Below are 25714 nucleotides of genomic sequence, written 5' to 3' on the forward strand. Positions count from 1 at the left end.
TTTTTAAATCTAACATAAGAAAAGAACACAATATTCTTTTTTTAAATAAGTTTTTTTCTTTTCTTTCTTTATTTATTTATGACTGTGTTGGGTCTTCGTTGCTGCGCACAGGCTTTCTCTAGTTGCGGCGAGCAGGGGCTACTCTTCGTTGCGGTGCGTGGGCTTCTCATTGTGGTGGCTTCTCTTGTTGCAGAGCACGGGCTCTAGGCACTCGGGCTTCAGTAGTTGTGGTGTATGGGCTCAGTAGTTGTGGCTCGTGGGCTCTAGAGCACAGGCTCAGTAGTTGTGGCGCACAGGCTTAGTTACTCCACGGCACGTGGGATCTTCCCTGACGAGGGATCAAACCTGTGTCTCCTGCATTGGCAGGTGGATTCTTAACCACTGCACCACCAGGGAACACAATATTCTGATTCATGTTCCCAGATCTTCACAGCACTGTATTATTCCTTCTTTCTGTCCCGGTGATCATCAGGTGTTTAAATTGACTTGATGCCATAACTGATCCATTTGCTTTCTCTGCAATGTCATTTGATGAATCAGTTTTCAAAATAGTGGCTGTACAGTAGCTTTCAAGACCCTAAGGTAAAAATACCAATTAGAGCTATAAGGAGGGTGTGAAAAGCACCTCTAAACCACAATTTAAGGTTTTTCCAAGACCTAACCATGAGAATTGAGTTCAAACCTCAGCTCCTTCATTTACTATATGATCCTCAGTAAGTGACATGAGCTCCTTCAGTTCACATTTTCTTAATTATAAAATGAGGTATTTCTTCTTACCTATTCTAAGAATGTACATACTGGATATAGAATGGTAAAGTTGGTGAGGCCACAGGAGGAATCAAGAATAAGGCTTGAAAGAAATGTTTTTTCCCCCATGGTCCCAGAGAGGGGGTCACTGCATGCCATGCAAGGCCACAGGGGAGGTGCCAGGTTTTGGTCAGGTGCAGAAGACAGAAACAAGAGAAAAGCCTAGGCCAGAGGCTTTATTTTTGTTTCCAGGGGAAAGACAAGTCAGGACAAGGTAAACATCTTAGGAATGCCTAGTTTGAATAATTCTGGCAGGCTCTGAGGCATAGAGTGTTCTCCAGTTGCCTAGTACCTGGTCCTGGGATGCTTTAAGGCTGGAGAAATACTTGCTTGGTGTGTGAGAGTTAGATAAGGAGTTGGTTGTGGGATATAGACTCCGGATTTGTTGGTTTGTATGTAAAAAGTGTGCTTTGGTCAAGCCCTTTGCTATCTGGAAGAATTGACTAGCCCTGGGAGGGGCAGTATTTCCCAGGGTCTGTAAGGCTCATAAATGTCAGAGCATAAAAGATATGAAAAAATAAGAAAATATAGTTAATGTAATTAACCAATAGAAAGATACAGAATCTAAGAAAACACAGAACAATCGACTCTGTGGCTATTCGGCATCATTTTAAGGGAACTTTTCAGTAATGATAATAGAGACTTTTAGAGAGCAGGGCATGAGTTGCCCTAAGCAGCATAGAAAGCCTTTTATTATGGGGATAAGAAAAGAGGAACACAAATAGAAGTGTAAGGAATCCTTGTAGGCTGGCCATAACTAAGTTTCCCATTTGCATGGCATTAGCCAAGAAAATTGATCTGAAATTTTTGGAGTTTCTAACAATATCTTGGTGGAATTATAGAGTGTGTTAGAACTATGCTCAGTTCAAGGTGGTAGGTCTGGCAGTTATGTTGTTGGAGGATATGAACTCATAAGTTAGAAAGGAAACATAAAGATTAGTGGTATTGTGTGTAACCAGGGGATGGAGTAGTTGTGATGGCTGTGGTGGAAAAGTTGTGGTCGAAAGCTGGAGGAGAGTAGTAGGAGAAGGCACTGCAGAGGGAGTAGTCCTCTTCCCAGGGAGGCCCTGGGGTTGATTGACCGAAGGCAGATGCCTCCATAATGTCCACTAAGTTTTAGAATGGCACAGATAGTATTAACTTCTACCAGATTTCTCTTTCATCTTGAGAGTTGTAGGGGTGTGTTTTGGCAAGGAATATACCAGGATCACGGGCTAAGCAGACAGAAAGCTTGGGAATATAATAGCGTCTCTAATATCAAAGGAAGAAAACCAGAAATGTCCTGTGTCCAATATGAATTTTAGGAGAAGCAGTCCATAAGCTTTGCTGGGGTGGAGGTTTTAGTGTCTGGGGTGAAGTTGTCTCTGGCACAGGAGGTGAAGACATCTCCAGCTTTGAGGTCTTGGACTGGGGCAATGTCACCTCCAGCAGTGAGCTCTCGAGCTCACTGGGATGTAGAGCTTGGAGTATCCTTTCCAAGTGGGTGCCCCCTTGAAAAGTAGGTCTTAGCATTTTAACAAATTTGAGTGAAACAATGGCTTAGTTGGCTGTTTTGGGCGTCTGGGTTATAAATCAATAAAAGCACCCAGACAATAGCAATAAGACCCTATGGGCATAATAGTGAAGCTGCACATGAGTGGTTGCTACTTCTGACTAGAAGCCATGTCCAGGTCTAGGCCTGGGACCTGGTAAACTTTCCCCAGCACAGAGTAGCCCTTAGCCATTTACTGTTTTGTTTTGCTTGTTACTTCTTATGAGTTTTCAGTTAACAGTGGTCCGATTTTTCTTTCCTTCCTATATCTATTTCCCTTACGAAGTGACTTTATACAACTCCTCCTGTAAAGAGATATAGTCTATTTCTGCAGCCCTTGAATCTAGGCTGGTCTGTGACCAGCTTTGGTCAACAGAATGCATTGGAAGTGATACCCAGGCCTCAAGAAACCTTGCACACTTCTGTCCTCTCTTGGAATCCTGTCACCACCATGAGAACAAATCCGGGTTAGCCTGCTAGAGGATAAAATACCATATGAAACAGAAAGCAGTTAACCAAGTCAAGGTCACCTTAAAGCAGCCAGACCCTAGTCAACCTTCCTTGAGTGAGTCCGGCCAAGATCAGCCAGGCCTAGCCCAACTAGCAGAACGATCCAACTAATCCAGAGAGTAATGAGCTAAATAAGTGCTTGTTATTTTAAGTCACTAAATTTTGGGAGAGTTTGTTACACAGCAATAAAAAAATTGATACACTGTGTTAATTTGGTTTCCCTGGCTGAACAGTAATGGCAGGACTATTTCTTTGTTGCTTCCATCCCATCTTCTAGCACTGGGGCTGAGCACATAGTTGGCATACCATAAATACTTGTTGATTAATCAGGCCTTCCCTAATAACTTTATGGGTGACTTGGAGCATCTCGTTTGCCTCTCTGGGCTTACTTTTCTCTTGTTCACACCTCTGTCTGATCTTTCCAAAGGATCTGATGATTAGTAAATAAAGATATGTTTACCTGTTGGGATTTTTCCTGAACATCTCTTAGTGGGTCCTCCATAGAGTACTCTGAATCTATTAAAAAACAGAAGAAGAAGAAGAGGAAGAAGAGGAAGAAGAAGGAGAAGAAGAAAATGCACACTTGCAAAACAGCCCAAAGCATTCTTGGGTTTATCACTTTGTTTAAATGTTTTTACACTGTATGTGAAATTATTCATTTACTTCCCACTTTTCCCAGCACTTCTCTTTTTTTAAAAAATAAATTTATTTATTTATTTGTTTTTATTTTTGGCTGCATTAGGTCTTCATTGCTGCGCACGGGCTTTCTCTAGTTGTGGCGAGCGGGAGCTACTCTTTGTTGTGGTCGCGGGCTTCTCATTGCGGTGGCTTCTCTTGTTGCGGAGCACGGGCTCTAGGCACGTGGGTTTCAGTAGTTGTGGCACGCAGCCTCAGTAGTTGTGGGTCACGGGCTTAGTTGCTCCGCGGCATGTGGGATCTTCCCAGACTAGGGCTCAAACCTGCGTCCCCTTCATTGGCAGTCGGATTCTTAACCACTGCGCCACTAGGAAAGCCCTCAGCGCTTCTCTTGCAGGGGGAATATCAGATATGTCAGGATGTGGCTCTAAGGTGAGTGGTAGTGTAGGAGGAGAGCAAAGGAGCAAGGAGAGATTCAGCTTGCAGTACTCACTTAATTGGGCCGTGGGGAACATGCACAAGTGTCCTGAACTCCTAAACATTTTGCACAGTAGTCTGACCCTTGAGATATGCTTGGGGAGGATACCTAGCTTCTAAGTCCCCAGGAGCACACTGCACCTGGAAGGGAGCCCAGGCTCTGGGCTATTAGCCATGGTGAGCTAGGAGGCTTTCCCATCCAATCCTCTCCCCACCAACATCGGGGCTTCTGTTTGGTCCACCTATGTGTCTGCACAGTGAGATCACCTCTCCGGTCCAGCTGAGGAAAATCAGGAGCTTCTGTGTCTGCACGCAACCCTTAAGGCTTGCCTGGGAACCTGAGAGTTGTGACGCTGACATTCCTGAAACTAAAGTCCCAGGACTGGAGTAAGAAGTGGCAACTCAGAGGCAGCATCTGAAAAGCCTAATTGTTGCTGAACCGGTTTCTCTCTGAGTATCCGAGGGGAAGGAGAGGGAGGACACCAAGGCTGAGCAGCTGGAGATGGGAGAGGCCTCACATCTGAGGCAAGTCTACTGCCACGCCAGTGACAGTTGTCGTCTGTTCTCTCCTTGGACATCTTTTCAGACAGGCAACACACCCTCCCCTATTACCCAGCACAGTTCTAGGTGCCCTTTGTTCTTTGCTCAATATCTATCCCTGCCCCATTTTAAAAATTAAGATAATTCTCTCTAGTTTAGACACTGGGAAAGAAGCTTGAAAGAGAAAACCAAGGACGTGGTAAAGATTACAGGGTGTGGTGGGAGAGGTATAAGAGAAGAGAGGACATTGCATTGAGGGAGAGAGGTTTGTTGCTGTGGCTGGGTGGACCACAGACTCCTTGGGATGACCCTTCAAGTCCAACCTCATCTGCAGTGATTCAGGAGCCCTGCTTACTGCACAGGCTACAGTTTCATGCCTAAGTTGATTTCACCAAAATGAGATACAAAGGGAAGGCAATTCTCAGATGATTTCAGTCAAAAATGCAAAGCTATCCCTTGACAAATCTGGGTTCGTTTCTTTGGAAATTTCTTGTTTAATGGGATGAGAAAACTGCAACAAGTTTGATGGCAAGGCAAGGTTCTATGAGATAAATCCATTTCCCCATTAACTTCCATGATAAAATTGATGGTGTCTATCAAGTACTTTGCCCATTTTTAAATTGAGTTGTTCATCTTCTTGCTGTTGAGGTGTGAGTTCTTTATTCTGGATACTAGATCCTTATCAGATATATGATTTGCAAATATTTTCCCCCATTCCGTGGGTCATCTTTTTACTTTCTTGATATGTCCTTTGAAGGCCCCAAATTTTTCATTTTGACGAAGTACAATTTATTTTTTCTTCTGTTGCTCGTGTTTTTCCTGTCATATTTAAGAAACTCTTGCCTAATCCAAGGTTATTACTATTTTTAATCCTGACCTTGGTTTAGCATTTTATAGTCTGGGACCTGCTTTCAAGTACGTTACCTCTCATAGAATGACATATAAGAGTTTAAGACACGTAAACCTTTGAGATCACATAAAAGAAAAATAAAAAATAAATAAAAGCAGGTGATAATAATTACTATGAGTAACAGGTGTGAACTGGGACTGTTTTAGGAAAACTGGGACATATGTTCTCTCTACATATAAGTAATGGAGACCTGAGTCCCAGTGTTGAATCCACCATTAATTTGCTAAGCCCTCACCCATACAATGGGTCGTGAAGTACATAATTTCGTTATTTTTTTAATTAAAAAAATTTTTTTTATACAGCAGGTTCTTATTAGTCATAAATTTTATACACAGCAGTGTATACATGTCAATCCCAATCACCCAATTCATCACACCACCATCCATCCCCACCCCACGTGGCTTTCCCCCCTTGGTGTCCATACGTTTGTTCTCTATATCTGTGTCTCAACTTCTGCCCTGCAAACCGGTTCATCTGTACCATTTTTCTAGGTTCCACATACATGCGTTAATATACGATATTTGTTTTTCTCTTTCTGACTTACCTCACTCTGTATGATAGTCTCTAGACCCATCCACGCCTCAACAAATGACTCAATTTCCTTCCTTTTTATAGCTAATATTCCACTGTATATATGTACCACATTTTCTTTATCCATTCGTCTGTCGATGGGCATTTAGGTTGCTTCCATGACCTGGCTGTTGTAAATAATGCTGCAATGAATATTGGGGTGCATGTGTCTTTTTGAATTATGGTTTTCTCTGGGTATATGCCCAGTAGTGGGATTGCTGGATATGGTAATTCTAGTTTTCGTTTTTTAAGGAACCTCCATACTGTTCTCCATAGTGGCTGTATCAATTTACATTCCTACCGACAGTGCAAGAGGGTTCCGTTTTCTCCACACCCTCTCCAGCATTTGTTGTTTCTAGATTTTCTGATAATGCCCATTCTAACTGGTGTGAGGTGATACCTCATTGTAGTTTTGATTTGCATTTCTCTAATAATTAGTGATGTTGAGCAGCTTTTCATGTGCTTCTTGGCCATCTGTATGTCTTCTTTGGAGAAATGTCTATTTAGGTCTTCTGCCCATTTTTGGATTGGGTTGTTTGTTTCTTTAATATTGAGCTGCATGAGCTGTTTATATATTTTGGAGATTAATCCTTTGTCCATTGATTCGTTTGCAAATATTTTCTCCCATTCTGAGGATTGTCTCTTCATCTTGTTTATGGTTTCCTTTGCTGTGCAAAAGCTTTGAAGTTTCATTAGGTCCCATTTGTCTATTTTTGTTTTTATTTCCATTACTCTAGGAGGTGGATCAAAAAAGATCTTGCTGTGATTTATGTCAAAGAGCCTTCTTCCTATGTTTTCCTCTAAGAGTTTTATAGTGTCCGGTCTTACATTTAGGTTTCTAATCCACTTTGAGTTTATTTTTGTGTATGGTGTTAGGGAGTGTTCTAATTTCATTCTTTTACATGTAGCTGTCCAGTTTTCCCAGCACCACTTATTGAAGAGACTGTCTTTTCTCCATTGTATATCCTTGCCTCCTTTGTCATAGGTCAGTTGACCGTAGGTGCGTGGGTTTATCTCTGGGCTTTCTATCCTGTTCCATTGATCTATGTTTCTGTTTTTGTGCCAGTACCAGTCTTGATTACTGTAGCTTTGTAGAATACTCTGAAGTCAGGGAGTCTAATTCTTCCAGCTCCGTTTTTTTCCCTCAAGACTGCTTTGGCTATTCAGGGTCTTTTTTGTCTCCATACAAATTTTATGATTATTTGTTCTAGTTTCATAAAAAATGCCATTGGTAATTTGATAGGGATTGCATTGAATCTGTACATTGCTTTGGGTAGTATAGTCATTTTCACAATATTGATTCTTCCAATCCAAGAACATGGTATATCTCTCCATCTGTTGGTATCATCATTAATTTCTTTCATCAGTGTCTTATAGTTTTCTGCATACAGGTCTTTTGTCTCCCTAGGTAGGTTTATTCCTAGGTATTTAATTCTTTTTGTTGCAGTGGTAAATGGGAGTGTTTCCTTAATTTCTCTTTCAGGTTTTTCATCATTAGTGTATAGGAATGCCAGAGATTTCTGTGCATTAATTTTGTATCCTGTAACTTTACCAAATTCATTGATTAGCTCTAGTAGTTTTCTGGTGGCATTTTTAGGATTCTCTATGTATAGTATCATGTCATCTGCAAACAGTGACAACTTTACTTATTCTTTTCTGATTTGGATTCCTTTTATTTCTTTTTCTCCTCTGATTGCTGTGGCTAAAACTTCCAAAACTATGTTGAATAATAGTGGTGAGAGTGGACAACCTTGTCTTGTTCCTGATCTTAGAGGAAATGGTTTCAGTTTTTCACCATTGAGAACGAGGTTGGCTGTGGGTTTGTCATATATGGCCTTTATTATGTTGAGGTAAGTTCCCTCTATGCCTACTTTCTGGAGGGTTTTTATCATAAATCGGTGTTAAATTTTGTCAAAAGCTTTTTCTGCATCTATTGAGATGATCATATGGTTTTTCTCCTTCAGTTTGTTAATATGGTTTATCACATTGATTGATTTGCGTATATTGAAGAATCCTTGCATTCCTGGGATAAACCCCACTTGTTCATGTTATCTGATCCTTTTAATGTGTTGTTGGATTCTGTTTGTTAGTATTTTGTTGAGGATTTTTGCATCTATGTTCATAAGTGATATTGGTCTGTAGTTTTCTTTCTTTGTGACATTTTTGTCTGGTTTTGGTATCAGGGTGATGGTGGCCTCGTAGAATGAATTTGGGAGTGTTCCTCCCTCTGCTATATTTTGGAAGAGTTTGAGAAGGATAGGTGTTAGGTCTTCTCTAAATGTTTGATAGAATTCGCCTGTGAAGCCATCCGGTCCTGGGTTTTTGTTTGTTGGAAGATTTTAAATCACAGTCTCAATTTCAGTGCTTGTGATTGGTCTGTTTATATTTTTTATTCCTTCCTGGTTCAGTCTCAGAAGGTTGTGCTTTTCTAAGAATTTGTCCATTTCTTCCAGGTTGTCCCTTTTATTGGCATGTAGTTGCTTTTAGTAATCTCTCATGATCCTTTGTATTTCTGCAGTGTCCGTTGTTACTTCTCCTTTTTCATTTCTAATTCTATTGATTTGAGTCTTCTCCATTTTTTTCATAATGAGTCTGGCTAATGGTTTATCAACTTTGTTTATCTTCTCAAAGAACCAGCTTTTAGTTTTATTGATCTTTGCTATTGTTTCCTTCATTTCTTTTTCATTTATTTCTGAACTGATCTTTATGATTTCTTTCCTTCTGCTAACTTTGGAGTTTTTTTGTTCTTTCTCTAATTGCTTTAGGTGTAATTGCTTTAGGTTATTTATCTGAGATATTTCTTGAGGTAGGATTGTATTGCTATAAACTTCCCTCTTAGAACTGCTTTTGCTGAATCCCATAGGTTTTGGTTTGTCATCTTTTCATTGTCATTTGTTTCTAGGTATTTTTAAATTTCCTCTTTGATTTCTTCAGTGACCTCTTGGTTATTTAGTAGTGTATTGTTTAGCCTCCATGTGTTTGTATTTTTTACAGATTTTTTTCTGTAATTGATATTTAGTCTCATAGCGTTGTTGTTCGAAAAGATACTTGATACGATTTCAATTTTCTTAAATTTGCCAAGGCTTGATTTGTGACCCAAATATGATCTATAGTGGAGAATGTTCCATGAGCACTTGAGAAGAAAGTGTATTCTGTTGTTTTTGGATCGAATGTCCTATAACTATCAATTAAGTCCATCTTGTTTAATGTGTCATTTAAAGCTTGTGTTTCCTTATTTATTTTCATTTTGGTTGATCTGTCTATTGGTGAAAGTGGGGTGTTAAAGTCCCCTACAGTGATTGTGTTACTGTCAATTTCCCCTTTTATGGCTGTGAGCATTTGCCTTATGTATTGAGGTGCTCCTATGTTGGGTGCATATTTACAATTGTTATATTGTCTTCTTGGATCATTATGTAGTGTCCTTCTTTGTCTCTTGTAATAGTCTCTATTTTAAAGTCTATTTTGTCTGATATGAGAATTGCTACTCCAGCTTTCTTTTGATTTCCATTTGCATGGAATATCTTTTTCCATCCCCTCACTTTCAGTCTGCATGTGTCCCTAGGTCTGAAGTGGGTCTCTTGTAGACAGCATATATACGGGTCTTATTTTCGTATCCATTCAGCCAGTCTATGTCGGTTGGAGCATTTAATCCATTTACATTTAAGTTAATTATCGATATGTATGTTCCTATTACCATTTTCTTAATTGTTTTGGGTTTGTTATTGTAGGTCTTTTCCTTCCCTTGTGTTTCCTGCCTAGAGAAGTTCCTTTAGCATTTGTTGTAAAGCTGGTTTGGTGGTGCTGAATTCTCTTAGCTTTTGCTTGCCTGTAAAGGTTTTAATTTCTCCGTTGAATCTGAATGAGATCCTTGCTGGGCAGAGTAATGTTGGTTGTAGGTTTTTCCCTTTCATCACTTTAAATATGTCCTGCCACTCCCTTCTGGCTTGTAGAGTTCCTGCTGAAAGATCAGCTATTAACCTAATGGGGAGCCCCTTGTGTGTTACTTGTTGTTTTTTCCTTGCTGCTTTTAATATTTTTTCTTTGTATTTAATTTTTGATAGTTTGATTAATATGTCTTGCCATGTTTCTCCTTGGATTTATCCTGTATGGGACTCTCTGCACTTCCTGGACTTGATTGACTATTTCCTTTCCCATATTAGCAAAGTTTTCAACTATAATCTCTTCAAATATTTTCTCAGTCCCTTTCTTTTTCTCCTTTTCTTCTGGGATCCCTATAATTCGAATGTTGGTGCATTTAATGTTGTCCCAGAGGTCTCTGAGACTGTCCTCAGTTCTTTTCATTCTTTTTTCTTTATTCTGCTCTGCAGTAGTTATTTCCACTATTTTATCTTCCAGGTCACTTATCCGTTCTTCTGCCTCAGTTATTCTGCTATTGATTCCTTCTAGAGAACTTTTAATTTCATTTACTGTGTTGTTCATCATAGTTTGTTTGCTCTTTGGTTCTTCTAGGTCCTTGTTAAACGTTTCTTGAATTTTCCCCATTCTATTCCCAAGATTTTGGATCATCTTTACTATCATTACTCTGAATTCTTTTTCAGGTAGACTGCCTATTTACTCTTCATTTGTTTGGTCTGGTGGATTTTTACCTTGTTCCTTCATCTGCTGTGTGTTTCTCTGTCTTCTCATTTTGCTTAACTTACTGTGTTTGAGGGTCTCCTTTTTGCAGGCTGCAGGTTCGTAGTTCCTGTTGTTTTTGGTGTCTGCACCCAGTGGCTAAGGTTGGTTCAGTGGGTTGTGTAGGCTTCCTGGTGGAGGGAACTAGTGCCTGTATTCTGATGGATGAGGCTGGATCTTGTCTTTCTGGTCAGCAGGACTGCGTCCGGTGGTGTGTTTTGGGGTGTCTGTGACCTTATTATGATTTTAGGCAACCTCTCTGCTAATGGCTGGGGTTGTGTTTCTGTCTTTCTAGTTGTCTGGCATAAGGTGTCCAGCACTGTAGCTTGCTGGTCCTTGAGTGGAGCTGGGTCTTAGCGTTGAGATGGTGATCTCTGGGAGAGCTTTTGCCTTTTGATATTACTTGGAGCCAGGAGGTCTCTGGTGGACAAATGTCCTGAACTTGTCTCTCCCACCTCAGAGGCACAGGCCTGACACCCGGCCAGAGCACCAAGACCTTGTCAGCCACATGGCTCACAAGAAAAGGGAGAAAAAAAGAAAGAAAGACAGAAAAAGAAAATATAGTTATTAAAATTAAAAATTAAAAAGTAATTAAAAAAAAGAAGAGGGCAACCAAACAAATCCACCAATGATAACTGTAAGGCCAACTGGCCCGAGGCAGGGGAACGCAATCAGATACACAGGTTGCATCAGACGGAAACTTTCCGGACCACCCAGTTCCAGAAGCTGACCTGGAGACTTTCCACCCGGCCCAGCCTTCCCGCCTTTTGAGGGGCGAGACTAACGGTCCCAAGACTGATGCAACCGGCACCGGATATTGCCGGGATACCCGAAGAGACCACCAAATAAGGAATAACCTGCGCCCTCCCGGATTCACCACACCCCTTTCCCTTCTTCCCCTATAAATTTTGTTCGCGCCCACACCTGGGCGCGACTTCTCTGGCCCCTTTTTCTCGGACCAGTGAACCTCGCCTGGGAGCGTTCCCAAATGAAGCTTGTTTAAGCTCTCCTCCGTTTCTTGGTGCCGTTCCTTACAATAACAAGCGCTAAAAACTGTACTAAAAAAAAACAACCCTAGGACATATGGTAAAAGCAAAGCTATACAGACAAAAGCACACAGAGAAGCATACACACACACACTCAGAAAAAAAGGAAAAAATATATATCTTTTGGGAAGTCTGAGGTCTTCCACCAGCGTTTAGTAGGTGTTCTGTAGGAGTTGTTCCACATGTAGGTATATTTCTTATGTATTTGTGGGGAGGAAGGTCATCTCCACATCTTACTCCTCTGCCATCTTGAAGATCTCCAATCTCTCCTGTGAGTTTAAAAAATCATTTGGAGTGGACTATAGAACCATAGAACCAAAGGGAGGCATAAGAGAATTAACCACCTTTTTTTTGGACTATCAGTCATGCTCAGGTGCACATTATCTCATTTAATTTCACAGCAACTTTGTTAGCTATTATCTCCAGAGTTGCACAGCTCGTTTGTAAAATAATAATAACTAAAAAGAAAAGGTAGAGCAAGGATTCAACTCTGAGTCTGATACACCAATGGTTCCCAAACCTGGGGTGTGCTAAGAATTGACTGGAAGGAACCTTTAAAATAATAGATGCCACGCCCCCCCCCCCCCCCCCGACCTACTAAAATGGAATCTCTACTGATGGAGGAAGGGAAGGGAGAGTTCCTGAAAAGAGAAAAAAATTTTAAAGTTCTTAAACTGATTTTGCAGAGCCAGATTTGGAACCACGGCCTTACTCTATGCTGCCTGACCAAGCCGTGGTTCCTAAACCAGGTGTCAGGCTTCAAGATAACCTTGCAACTTGCTTCAAGATAACCTTGCAAACTCAAACTCCAAAATTCCTCATTACACTGTCTTGGCCCTAAACGCCTGCTCTTTTCAAAATCAAGACTACCAAGACTCTAAAATGCCACGGGAAGGAGAGTGGCACTTTCCTGTGTACGGAGTACTGGGGGTGGGGGTGGTGGAATGCAGCCAAGCTCAGACTGGCTGACACTAGGCCAAAAACGAGCTGAAGCTGATAAACTTTGAAGACCAACCACGAAGGGAATTTTTTGTTTCCTTTAATCCATCACGGGGGCCTACTAATTGCACCCCACAGCTGCAACTGATCAAGGATGGGGGCCACGTGACCAGGCGCCCTCCACGCCGAAGTCTTCCGCTCTGGTTCGGCTATTAGCCCAAGAGGGACTGGAAGGAAAGCCGGAGCTTTTTATCAAGACTAGGCGAGAGAGGGGAGCTCCCCAGTAATCTGAGCCGAGGACAGGGGACAGGACTCCAGCTCGAACCCAGACTCCCCCCGATATAAGAAGGCGGGGAATGCAAAATGAAGAACAGGTGCGGTTCTGGAGGACCATAGAGTTGACCCTAGTACTGCTCTTCCCAAACTCTCAAATTTCTCGGGCGTCCCGCCCCTCAGCGGCCGGCCCTCCGGTTTCCGAGGCGTCGCGCCGGAAGTGACCTCATGGCGGCGGCGTGGGGTCGCGGGCGCTTCCGGCGGCGGCCGCGGCTGTCGGGGTGGATGTGGAGAAGCCCCGTGGTCTCTGGGTCCTGCGGTGTTTCAGGGCCGTGTTGGTGTGGTGTGCGCAGGAGGCGCAGGCCCGGCGGCGTGGAGGTGGGAGCGAGGGGCAGGCGGGTGACTAGTGGGCGCTCGTGGGAGGGGGCTTCCGGGGTTGCCAGGAGGGTTTGCTTTTAGGCTTCGTGGTTCCAGGCCTTGCAGACCTTTTTAGAGGCGGGCACGAGCTGGGGGCCGCTTCGGGTGCGCAGGGGCCCCATTACTAAGGCTTGCCTCCGGGGTATGGTTTGAGGTGGGAGACCGAGGGGAGCGGGATTTTAAATAGTCGAGGAATTGTGGGAGGTGTGAGGCATTAGCCGCCTAGCCTCTTAGTTTAGCCTTGCTGATGGTTCCTGCAGCCCGCCCACTCATTGCTCCCTGCTTCAGTTTCCTTTTGCACAATGAAGTACGGTGGCAGGGAAGAGCGCGAGTGCCACATCCATGACTGATAGCTGGAGGACAGAGGTGAACTGGACTCTGAGAGGGAAGGGTGGCTGAGAAATAATGATACCTGCTAGGGTGCAGCTTCTGCTGAATCCTGGGGACTTCCCCTTGATTGTTTACTGCAGTTCGTGTTAAGTCTTAGCTTCTTATTATCGGTAGTCTTTGTGCGATATTAGTTGACTTGATCAGTAATTGACTTGTTGAATGGTTCAAGTTCAAGTGTTTTGGTGTGTGGGAGGCATAGTCTTCACCTGCTTGGCCAGGTGGTTGTCAGTAAACCTCCCAATTCTGGAGCTAGGAGTCTTAACAGTCCTCTCCTGTGGTTACAGGTGAGGAACTCGAGACCCAGAATGGTTTTTGTTCTCTTCCCTAGCCACAGGCTAAACTGATTTCAGTCTGCGATCTGTCTCAGTCCCATCAAAACGTAAGTGACTGTCCCTGAGCAGGTCACTGTTTCAACTGGAAACCTCAGATGGATTCTAGGCTTTTTTTTATGAATGGCAGATAAAGGGTACTGAACACAGAATTCTTATATTTTGGTTTCTCTGTATAAAACGGAGATGGTTACAAATAACATAACAAAAAAATTTTCTTTTTGAATTTTATTTTATACACCAGGTTCTTATTAGTTATCTACTTTATACATATTAGTGTATGTATGTCAATCCCAATCTCCCAGTTCATCCCCCACCCACCCAATAACATAACTTTTTAATTGCTAAGAAGTTTCTGGTGGAGCTTTCTTGAGGGGTCAGGGCTGTGGGACTAGCAGAGTGTCTCGCAAACTTTTTGACCTGTGACCCACAGTTAATGTATTTTACATGCTGACCCTGGGTGACCCCTGCATGCACAGAGTGTGTACACACACAGGAAACAAAAGTTTACCCTTTCTATATACGATGCCCTCTGACATTTTCTATTTCATTAAAAGAAAAAAAAAGTTGATTGCAACTCACTAAATTGACTCTGACCTGTAATGGGTCTGACTTCTAAAGACCTGTAGTTTGAAAAACATTGGACTAGAAAATGTTTAATTAAGATTCTTGAGATTCCTGAGATTCTGTAAGTAATGCAAGGTGGAAAATATGTCATTTTTCTCTTCTTATCAACCAGAGGAGCAGGGTTACTAGAGCTCTTCACCAGAACAACAGGACAGGACATTCATATCAGTATCTCAAAGGAGGGCAGTATCCATAGTGATAATGTGTCCGAATTTTGGCAAGGTGTTTGAGTTTTTCCGATGACCTGGTGGGTGAGATGCGGGGGGATTTGCCATATAGTGGTAAAATTAGATGACATCATGACTTTGAGCATCTATGTCTGTAGGGATTTGATTTGTGGGCACAACTTACAGCTGGGATTTTGGTGATCAGTGTTGAGGCTCTGTCACTTTCTTTATACATAGTGTGTATTTGAAGGCTTATCTAGAGAGTGTGCTTATCAATTTGTTGCCTTTATGAAGTGAAGAGAGAAAGTATCATCTGGGTATTCTCAAGATTTGCCCAGTGCAGTCTAATGAAATGGAAGGGTCATCAGAAATTTAAGTAGTTTAAATATTTAATTTTAAATAGTTTAGGATGTAAATTCTTTTTTTTTCTTTTTAAAATTTATTTATTTATGGCTGCGTTGGGTCTTTGTTGCTGTGCGCGGGCTTTCTCTAGTTGTGGCGAGTGGGGGGGCTACTCTTCGTTGTGGTGTGTGGGCTTCTCATTGTGGGGGCTTCTCATTGTGGTGGCTTCTCATTGTGGAACATGGGCTCTAGGCACGCGGGCTTCAGTAGTTATGACACATGGACTCAGTAGTTGTGGCTTGCAGGCTCTAGAGTGCAGGCTCAGTAGTTGTGGCGTACAGGCTTAGTGCTCTGTGGCATGTGGGATCTTCCCAGACCAGGGATCGAACCCAGCATTGGCAGGCAGATTCTTAACCACTGTGCCACCAGTGAAGTCCCTAGGATGTAATTTCTGACAGGTTGTAAATATTGACTTTTTAAAAATAAATACAAAGTTTCTAAATGTAATAGCAAGTTGATGTTTCTAAAATATACAGATATATTTATTTTTTAAAATATTTATTTATTTGGCTGTGCTGGGTCTTAGTTGCGGCACGCAGTATCTTCATTGCGGCATGCATGATCTTTAGTTGTGGCGTGCGGGCTCTTGGTTGTGGCATGCGGGATCTAGTTCCCTGACCAGGGATCGAACCCGGGCCCCCTGCATTGGGAGCGTGGAGTCTTAACCACTGGACCACCAGGGAAGTCCTCAGATAACCTTTTTTTATATTAAAAAAGCCCTCTAGGATATGGATATGTATAAATGGTGTCTTACATTACTTGATTTTCAGATGTTAAGCCAATCTTGTGTTCCTGGAATGAATCCCATTGAGTCGTGGTGTATAATACTTTTTATATGTTGCTGAATTCAATTTGCTAGTATTAAGAATTTTTGTTGCATAGCGCAGGGATATCAGCTCGGTGCTTGTGACCGCCTGGAGGGGTGGGATAGGGAGGGTGGGAGGGAGGAAGATGCAAGAGGGAAAAGATATGGGAACATATGTATATGTATAACTGATTCACTTTGTTATAAAGCAGAAACTAACACACCATTGTAAAGCAATTATACCCCAATAAAGATGTTAAAAAAAAAAGAATTTTTGTGAACATCTCTATGTTCATGAGGGATATTGGTCTGAAGTTTCCTTTTCTTATGATGTCTTTGGCTGGCCTTGGTATTAGAGTAAAATTACCCTCATAAAGTGAGTTGGGCAATGTTCCTCTTCTTCTGTTTTCTAAAAGAGTTTATGTAGAATTGTTAATTATTTCTTTCTATGTGTTTTATAGAATTTACCAGTGAAGTCCTCTGGGCCTGGGCTTTTCTTTGTAGGAAGATTTGGAATTACTAAATCAGTGTCTTTACTTGGTATAGGTCTATCCAGATTTTCTATTACTTTTTGAGTCAGTTTTGGTAATTGTATCCTTCTGGGAATGTCCATTTCATATTTTTCCTTTTCCTTTTTGAACTTGTATCCATTCTATTTATCCCACAGAATTTTATCCTAAAACAGGAGTCAGCAAAGTTTTTCTGCAAAGGACCTGGTGGTAGGCTTTGTGGGCCATGTGGTCTCTGTCAGTACTACTAAGTTCTCCCATTGTAGTGCAAAAACAGCCACAGACCATAAGCAAACAGCTGTGCGTGGTTGTGTTCCAATACAACTTTATTGGTAGTGGGCCAGATTTGGTACGTGGGCCGTAGTTTTCTGACCCCTGTTTTAAAATAATAAATTTTATGCCTGAAAACCTTATTTGATAATCCAGTTATCTAGGCAGATCAGGTTTATGAAAGAGTAAGGTGGAAATGGATTCCCTTGCTTGCATATCTTTGTGTACCCCTAAGGATATGTGTATTCCAATTTGTAGTTTTGTTCAGGTGTGATGGGAGGGGCCCTCACAGTATGATTTTCTAGGACCATAACTCGAATCCCCTATCTGGCCAGTATTCTTTCTGTGAAAAGGAGGTATCTGAGGGACTTCCCTTGGTGGTCCAGTGGTTAAGACTCTGCGCTTCCACTGCAGGGGACACAGGTTTGATCCCTGGTCAGGGAACTAAGATGCTGCATGCTGCGCCCAAAAAAAAAAAAAACAGAGACATTTGAAATAAAATTTGCTGTATCGTAGAAATTGTATAGATTATCTCATTTAATCTTCACAGTGGTTCTGTGAGGTGGTGGTATAATTGGCATACAGTTGACTCTTGAACTATTGGGCCACCAACCCTCTGCAAAGTTGAAAATTCGAGTGTAATCTATAGTTGGCCCTCCATATACCTGGTTCTTCTGTATCTGCGGTTCTGCATCTCAGATTCAACCAACCGCCCATCGTGTAGTACTGTAGTATTTAGTAAAGAAAATTGGCGTTTAAGTGGCCTTGTGCCATTCAAGCCCATGTTGTTCAGGGTCAACTGTAATTCCCATTTTATAGTTGAGACGATTGAGACTCAGATTAGGATAATTTGCTTGTAATTCTGGCCTGTAATGTCTGACTTCAGAAGTCCGTGCCCTTTTCACTATGTTGCCTTTTGTGGAAGACAGGGGCCTAGTACTAGGGTTGTACTAGATGTTTTCTTTTCAGATCTCTGCCATTCCCAAGCTTTTGATTCTACAAACACCTTTCTACATAGATGTGTGGAAAAATACCTAGTTTTTCAGAAATCTGTAACTAACCACTCATCTGTAACTGTTGATTTAATTGTCCTTAGCAGACCAAGGGATTGCTTCTTGGATCTGAGTGCTGTGAGTTCTGTGTGATGTGGCAGATGAGATGGAAGTTTGTAGGTCTGTTATTGGCAAGTTGTCTTTGAATCATTTTGGCAACTACCTCAGTTGCATAATGGGTGGAAGACCATTTAGGTCTACCTGACTTATGTTACAAGAGAAATGATTCAGTAAAGTCTCATAGTGTGGTATTCGGTAGTCTGGAAATCCTGATAGCATTTGAGCAAAATCATCCCATATCTACTTCTGTGTGTGGTATGCCCAGCATAAATGGGTACATTTGTCCACCACAAAGACATATACAAAAATGTTTAATTTTTTATTCATAATGGCCCCCAAACTGGAAATAATCCAACTGTCTCTCAGCAGTAGAATGGATAAATATACTGAGGCATAGTTATATAATAGAATACTACATGGTGATGAATCTCACAGATGTAATATTGAGCAAAAGAATCCAGACACTTTAAAAGAGAACCTTTATGATTCCATTTGTATGAAGTTCAAAAACAGGCTAAATGAATCTTTTGTGGTAGATATCAGAATAATGGCTGCCTTTGTGGGAACACAGTGGAATCTTCTGGAGTGTTCAAAATATTGTGTCTTGATTGAGTGGTGGTTATTTGGGTAAATTAATATGTAAAAATTCGTTGAGCTGTAAACTTAAAATATGTAGACTTACTATCTGTGTAATACCATGATAGAAAAGTAGAAGATAAAAAACAAAGATTGGTCTGCTTGGGAATTCCCTGGTGGTCCAGTGGTTAGGACTCTGTACTTTAACTGCTGAGGGCGAGGGTTCGATCACTGGTCCGTTCACTAAAAATCCACAAGCCATGCAGTGTGTCCAAAAAAAGAAAAAGATTGGTCTGTTTGTAGCTCCTAGATCATCTTCAGTGGTAGCTCTTCTTTTGACATGAAGGTGTTAGCCCTGTAATTGATGAAGCCTCCTCGCTTAGTGTGTTCATCTGATTAGAAACCCAGATGTTGGCATTCCACTTGTTTTATTTATTTATTTATTCAATTAATTTTTGGCTGTGTTGGGTCTTCACTGCTGAATGTGGGCCTTCTCTAGCTGTGGCAAGCAGGGGCCACTCTTTGCTGCGGTGTGCGAGCTTCTCATTGCGGTGGCCTCTCCCATTGTGGAGTATGGGCTCTAGGCACGCAAGCTCAGTAGTTGTGGCGCACGGGCCTAGTAGCTTCGTGGCACGTGGGATCTTCCCAGACCAGGGCTCAAACCTGTGTCCCCTGTGTTGGCAGGCGGATTCCCAACCACTGCGCCACCAGGGAAGCCCCTCCACTTGTTTTAGATTTACTGTTTTCATTTAATAAAGGAATTTTCTTTAAAACTATTAAAATTCTATTTAGTTATTATTAACATAATATAAACTTGAATGTTTAATATCAGTGTCTTAAAGATATATGTTGAATGAAGAAGTAAAAAGTCTTTTCACATCTGATTAATTTCTGGTATTTCTAAAATTCTTATTACAGCTCTTCATTCTGCATCTATCTAAAATAAGCATCAGGGACTTCCCTGGCGGTCCAGTGGTTAAGAATCTGCACTTCCACTGCAGCGGGCACGGGTTTGATCCCTGGTGGGGGAACTAAGATCTGGCATGCTGTGAGGTGCGGCCAAAAAAAAGAAAAAGGCAAAAATAAAATAAGCATCAGAGTAGGATTATGATGGAGTATAAATGATAGGAAAGGAACTCCATACTTTTGTGACATTAAGTAGACAAAGGCCAATCAGGAAGGGGAAAATAAGCATAAAACATGTGTTTTATGTGCCTTTTACCATCATCAGTGTTGAAATTGTGTTGCATTAGAAGTTCACCTGATCGCTTAAGTTCTTTGAGATATATTGATAGCTGTTGCAACTCAGTGATGGGTATGTGGGGATCATTATGCTGTTCTGTCTATGTTTGGATATGTTTGAAATTTTCTATAATAAAATGTAAAAAAAAATTTATGGATGAGCCTGCTAATGCATTGTTTCTTTTATTTTCTGTTCTGTCAGCACAGTTTTGTGATACTTGCTCAGTTAAATACTAGAGAACTACCTGAGTTTGTCTTTAGGTTTTTGTATTTCTAATGAGACATACTTTTTTTTTTTAACCACAGGAGTGCCTTTTTTGCTCCTTTAAATAAATAAATAAATAAATATATATATAGAGAGAGAGCTATTTTTCCTTTTTTAGACTCTGTTTTATGTAGGTATATTTCTGAAATTAATATTTGAAAACTGTTTAAAACGCTATTCTATTTCTTTTCTATTCTTCATGGGAAACACTAAGCCAGTGTTTCATTTTATACTTAGTGTTGTATGTTATGTTTATATACTCATCTGCTGTTTGCTGACTTCCTTCTGTGTGTAGGGCAGTGTTAGATTTCATATCTTACATAGGATTTTGCATAGGATATGCTTAGGGATATTGTATTTTTAGAACCATTTCCAAGGAGAGCCAAGGCATTTAAATCTAGAGTATTTAGATACTCTAGATTTTGAGTGATTAACCTCTGTCAGATTTATTATATCTAATTCATTCATTGATTGGATTAATATTTATTGAGTTCCTCTTCCATTCTAGGCAGAACAAAACAGACAAGGTCCCTTGCCCTGGTGGAGCTTACATTCTAGTGGGGTAACACATGCAACATAAACAAATAAGATAATTCATATGGTGAGTCATTTTGGAATCATAACAGAAAGTGTTGGAGAGTGATGGGGAGTAGCTGCATTAAATTGGATAGCCAGGGAAGGCCTCTTTGGGGTGGTGACATTTTAGCAGATACCAGAAAGAAAAGATAGAACTAGCTGTTCACAGAGCTGGGGCAAGAGTGTTCTGAGAACACCTGGTGCAAAGTTTTGGAGGGAACAAACTTGATATGTTTGAGGAAGAGTAAGAAGGTTAGTGTGTCTGGAGAACAGGGGGAAGGGAGTGGTGAGAGATGAAGCTGTCTGTAGAGGTTAGCAGAAATCAGATCATGTAGGGCCTACAGTCCATGGAAAGGAAGTTATTAAGCAGAATCATGACAAGTGATTTACATTTTAAAATTTGCTCTGGCTGCTTTGTAGAGAAAGAATTGGAGGGGCAGAAGTGGAAGCAGAGATACTAGTTAGAGGTTTCCTGTAATTACGAGATGATGGTGACTTGGACTAGGAAGGTGGTAGTGGAGCTGGAGAGAAATAGACCTATCTTTGAGGTGGTGACAATAGGATTTGTTGATGAATTGAAAGTATGGGATGAAGGACAAGAAAGGAATCAAGGATGACTTCTGACTCTTTTTTTTTTCTTTTGTTGCCTAAGCAGTGTAGTGGATATTGGTGCCGTTTATTAAGATGGGAAAAGCTTGGGAAGGAACAAATTGGGGGATGTTGAGTGTGGGGCTAAAGAAATCAAAAATTCTATTTTGGGCATTATGAGATGCCTGACAGACATCTTTGTAGGAGCTGTCCAATGTGTGAGTTTTCATCTTTACGTTTATGGAAAACCTTGCTAGGAAGTTAATCTTATTGGAGGAATGGCTAAATATTCTGTGGCATTATATAGTGCTTATGTTGGCTACATATACTTTTCCTTCTTTTTTATTGAGATATGGTTTACATACAATAAAAATGCACAGACGTTAAATGCCCAATTCAGTGAGTTTTGATAGATGTGTACATCCTTGTAACTATTGCATCAGTAAAAACAGAGAACATTTTCATTTCAGGAGGCACAGAAAGAGGCCTCTGTGCCTCTTTCTAGTCGGTTTTCCACCCTATAGGCAAACACTTTTGATTTTTCTCACTATAAAGTAGTGCATCTTGTAGAAATTCTTATAAATAGACTCATATAAATGTATCTGTATGACTTCTTTCAGTTTTTGAAAATCATCTATGTTGTAGCATAAGTAATTTGTTCCTTTTTATTGTCCAGTAGTGTTCTGTTGTATAATTACACCATCATTTGTTTCCTCTCTTCTCCTTGTTTCCAGTTTTCGGATATTGTGATAATGTACTTTGTACATGTGTGTACAAGTCTTTTTGTGAATATATGTTTTTATTTCTCCTGTGTAAATCCTAGGAATGAAGTTTTGGATCATAGGTGTGTGTTTAATATTGTAAAAAACTGCCAAACTTTTCCAAAGTGCTTGTATCATTTTACACGATCAGCAGTGTGAGAGAGTTCCAGTTGCTTCACATTGTCATACACATTTGGTGCTTTCAATTTTGATCCATACTAGTGGGTGTAGTATCCTCTGTTGGTTTTTTCCCAATTTAATTTTTTTTTATTGTGGTGAAGTATACATAAAATTTATCATTTTAACCATTTTTAAGTGTACAGTTCAGTGACATTAGGTGCACTCACATTGTTATGCAACCATCACCATCATCTATCTCTAGAACTTTTTCATCATACCTAACTGAAACTCTGTTCCCATTAAATAGTAACACCCCGTTTCCTGCTCCCCCAACCCCTGGCAAACACTGTTCTACTTTCTGTCTCTGTGAGTTTGACTATTCTAAATTCTTCATATAAGTGGAATCATACAAGATTTGTCCTTTTGTGTCTTATTTCACTTAGTATAATGTCTTCAAGGTTTATCTGTGTTGTAACATATATCAGAACTAACTTCCTTTTTAAGACTGAATGATATTCCATTTTACGTGTGTAGCGTGTTTTGTTTATCCATTCGTCCATCATGGATGTTTGGGTTGTCTCGTGTGTGTGTGTGTGTGTGTGTGTGTGTGTGTGTGTGTGTGTGTGTGTGTGTGTGTTTAATATTTATTTATTTGGCTGCACCAGGTCTTAGTTGTGGCACGCGGGATCTTCATTGCCACGTGCGGGATCTTTAGTTGTGGCTTACGGGATCTTTAGTTGCGGTGTGCGGGAGATCTAGTTTCCTGACCAGGGATCGAACCCAGGTTCACTGCATTGGGAACACGGAGTCTTAACCACTGGACCAGGGAAGTCCCTCATTGTATTTTAATTTACATTTCTCTGATAATTAATGATAATTGAACAGCTTTTCATATGTTTATTGGCTATTCATATCACTTCTTTTGCCTACTTTTAAAAAAATGTGGTGTTTCCTTTTTATTCCTGATTTGTAAGCATTCCTTATATATTCTGGATACAAGTTCTTTATCAGATATATCTATTGTGAATATGTTCTCCTTGACTGTGACTTACCTTTTCTTTTTTTCTTTTCTTGTTTTGGGGTGATTGTAACAGAAGAGGGCAGAAACATCTTTTTGCCATCATAAATTTGAGAGTTTTCTTGAAATGCTTGGCTGCCAGGGAGGTAGCCTTCATTGGAATGATTTTGAGATGGGGCTAGATTATATGGAATACCTTCCTAAATATTTTATTACAGTACCTTTGTTTTAAATTTATGACTGTCTTAACCCATCCAGAGAATGATTTGGTTTGGAAAAAAGTGGAAAATAATTTGGTTTGAAAAAACGAGTTTTCTGCTCTGGAGTATTGTAATGAAAGCTAGGTGGCTTTACCTTTTGACTGACTGAGGCTCTAACCTGAGAAAATTATTTAAGACAAACACTGAATGAAATTGATCATTGCTGCACTAACTATAATTGTGAAAAATGGAATTATCTAAATGCCCATTGAGAAAAAAACTGTGATATGTGAATGCAGTGGAATATGTACAGCATGGAAAATATGCCATTGTACTAAGAAGCTGCCTTTATGCTCTGGTTACAAGTATGTAAAATATCCATTATAATCTCTCTGTTGTAAATTCCCCATATGTAAAATGGGATAGTAAGGTAGCTGCCTCGTAGGGTTGTCATGATGATTGAAGGAAAGAATGCCCCTAAAGTTTTAGCTCGTTCCTGAGACATAGTAAGTGTGCAATAAATGCTAGCTGCTGCTGCTGTTACACAATATGATGGTATGTGTATAAAGGCTGTGGGATTATGTGTGTTCCATTCACCTTTTGTTTTCTTAATGGTGATTCCCCCCCTTTCTGTTACCTACTATATTAAATCGTCACCAAATTTAAACCATCACCTATATAGGTTTTGAATCTGTCATCTTCTTTCCATCTTCATTGCTTCTGCCTATGCCCACTTACCACCATCTCTTAAATGGGCTGCTCTAGTTGCCTCCCAGCTGGTCTCCTGCATCTTTTTTATACCTCTTCCAACTTGTATTCTTTAATGATGACTTTTGATGAGCAAGACTTTAAAATTGTGATGAAATCTAATTCATCAGATTTTTTCTTTTATGATTAGTACTTATTTGTGTTTTGGCTAAAGAAATCTTTCTCTGCCCTTAAGGTCACTAAAATATTCTATTTTTTTGTTTTCCCAGTAGCTTTAGTTTTAGCTTTTATGTTTAGATAGTTTATTTCAAATTAATTTTTTTGTATCTATGTGGGATAAGACTAGACCGTTATTTTTTTCTCATATATATCCAGTTGTTCTAGCACCGTTTACTGAAAAATACTTTTTGATTTTTCCATTGATTTATCTTGGTACCTTGATCAGAAGTCAGTTGACCATGTGTGTGTAGGTCTATTTCTGGACTCTGTTCTGTTGATCTAGTTGTCTATCCTCGCACCAATACCACACTGATTTTCTATAGCTTTATAGTAAAACTTGAAAGAAGATAGTGTAAAACAACTACCTCTGTTTTTCTTTTATATGATTATTTTGGCTACTCTAAGTATTTTGCATTTCCATATAGATTTTAGGACCAGTTTTTCAGTTTCTCCAAAAAGGCCAGCTGGGATTTTTATTAATATTTGTATTTGATCCACAGATCAACTTGGGGAGAAGTGACAACTTTAAGCTCTTCAGTCTGTGAATGTGGTACATCTCTCCATTTATTTAGATCTTCTTTTAATTTTTCTCAGCAGTCTTTCAGTTTTTATCATAGAGGTCCTGCCCATTTTTCATTAGATTTATTCCTAAGTATTTTGGTTTTTAATACTATTATAAATAGTATTTAAAAATTTCATTTTCAGTTGTTTGTTGCTATTATATAAAATACCGTTGTTTATTTTATATTGAGCATGTATCCTGTGATCTTGCTAAAGTCATACTAGTAGGATTTGGGGGGGGTACATTCCTTAGGGTTTTCTACATGCACAGTCAATAATACAGCTTACAAATAAAGATAACTTTACATCTTCCTTTCCAATATTTATGCTTTTTATTTCTTTTTCTTTTTTTATTTCACTGGCTAGGACCTAAATATAGTGTTGAATAAGAAGCAGAAGTGGCGAGAGTGGACATTCTTGCCTTGTCCCAGTCTTGCGGGGGAAAGAATTCATTGTTTCACCATTAGTATGATGTTAGCTTTAATTGTGTTGTAGATGCCACTGCCCCTTTTTTATATCATGGATGGATGTTGAATTTTGTCAGATTATCTTTCTACTTGTATTGACATGACCATCCATGATTTCCCATTTACTTTGTTAATGTGGTAGAAGACGCTGATTTTTTAAAAAAATTGACCTTTTTATTTGAGGTAACTGTAGATTCATATGCACTTGTAAGAAATAATAGAAATTCCATATACCCTACCTGTTTTTCCCCATTGGTGACGTCTTGCAAAACTATAGTACAATATCACTACCAGGATATTGACATTGATATGGTCAAATATAGAATGTTTCCATTACTACAAGGATCCCTCATGTTGCTCATTTATAGTCATCCCTGTTTTCTTCCTGCCTCCCAGCACTTCCCTCACCCCTGGGAACCACTAATCTCTTCTCCATTTCTATAGTTTGTTCTTTCAAGAATATTACACAAATGGAATCATACAGGATGTAATCTTTTGGGGTTGGCTTTTT

The 25714-nt window shown here is 40.1% G+C and overlaps 1 protein-coding gene across 3 annotated transcripts in view; it reads left to right on the forward strand.

Moving 5' to 3' along the window:
- Positions 1-13092: 13092 nt before the first annotated feature.
- Positions 13093-25714, forward strand: part of EDC3 (enhancer of mRNA decapping 3) — a 51536-nt gene continuing 38914 nt past the window's right edge. For 2 of the 3 annotated variants that reach the window (XM_004276308.3, XM_033440073.2), the window contains exon 1: positions 13093-13252. The gene's annotated coding sequence lies outside the window, so the exon portion shown is untranslated. Of the gene's footprint in view, positions 13253-13965; positions 14061-25714 lie in introns of all 3 variants that reach the window. The other variant, XM_033440071.2, reaches the window with a different exon arrangement.

Source organism: Orcinus orca, chromosome 2 (assembly GCF_937001465.1).
Source record: "Orcinus orca chromosome 2, mOrcOrc1.1, whole genome shotgun sequence".
Classification (NCBI taxonomy): Eukaryota; Metazoa; Chordata; class Mammalia; order Artiodactyla; family Delphinidae; genus Orcinus; species Orcinus orca.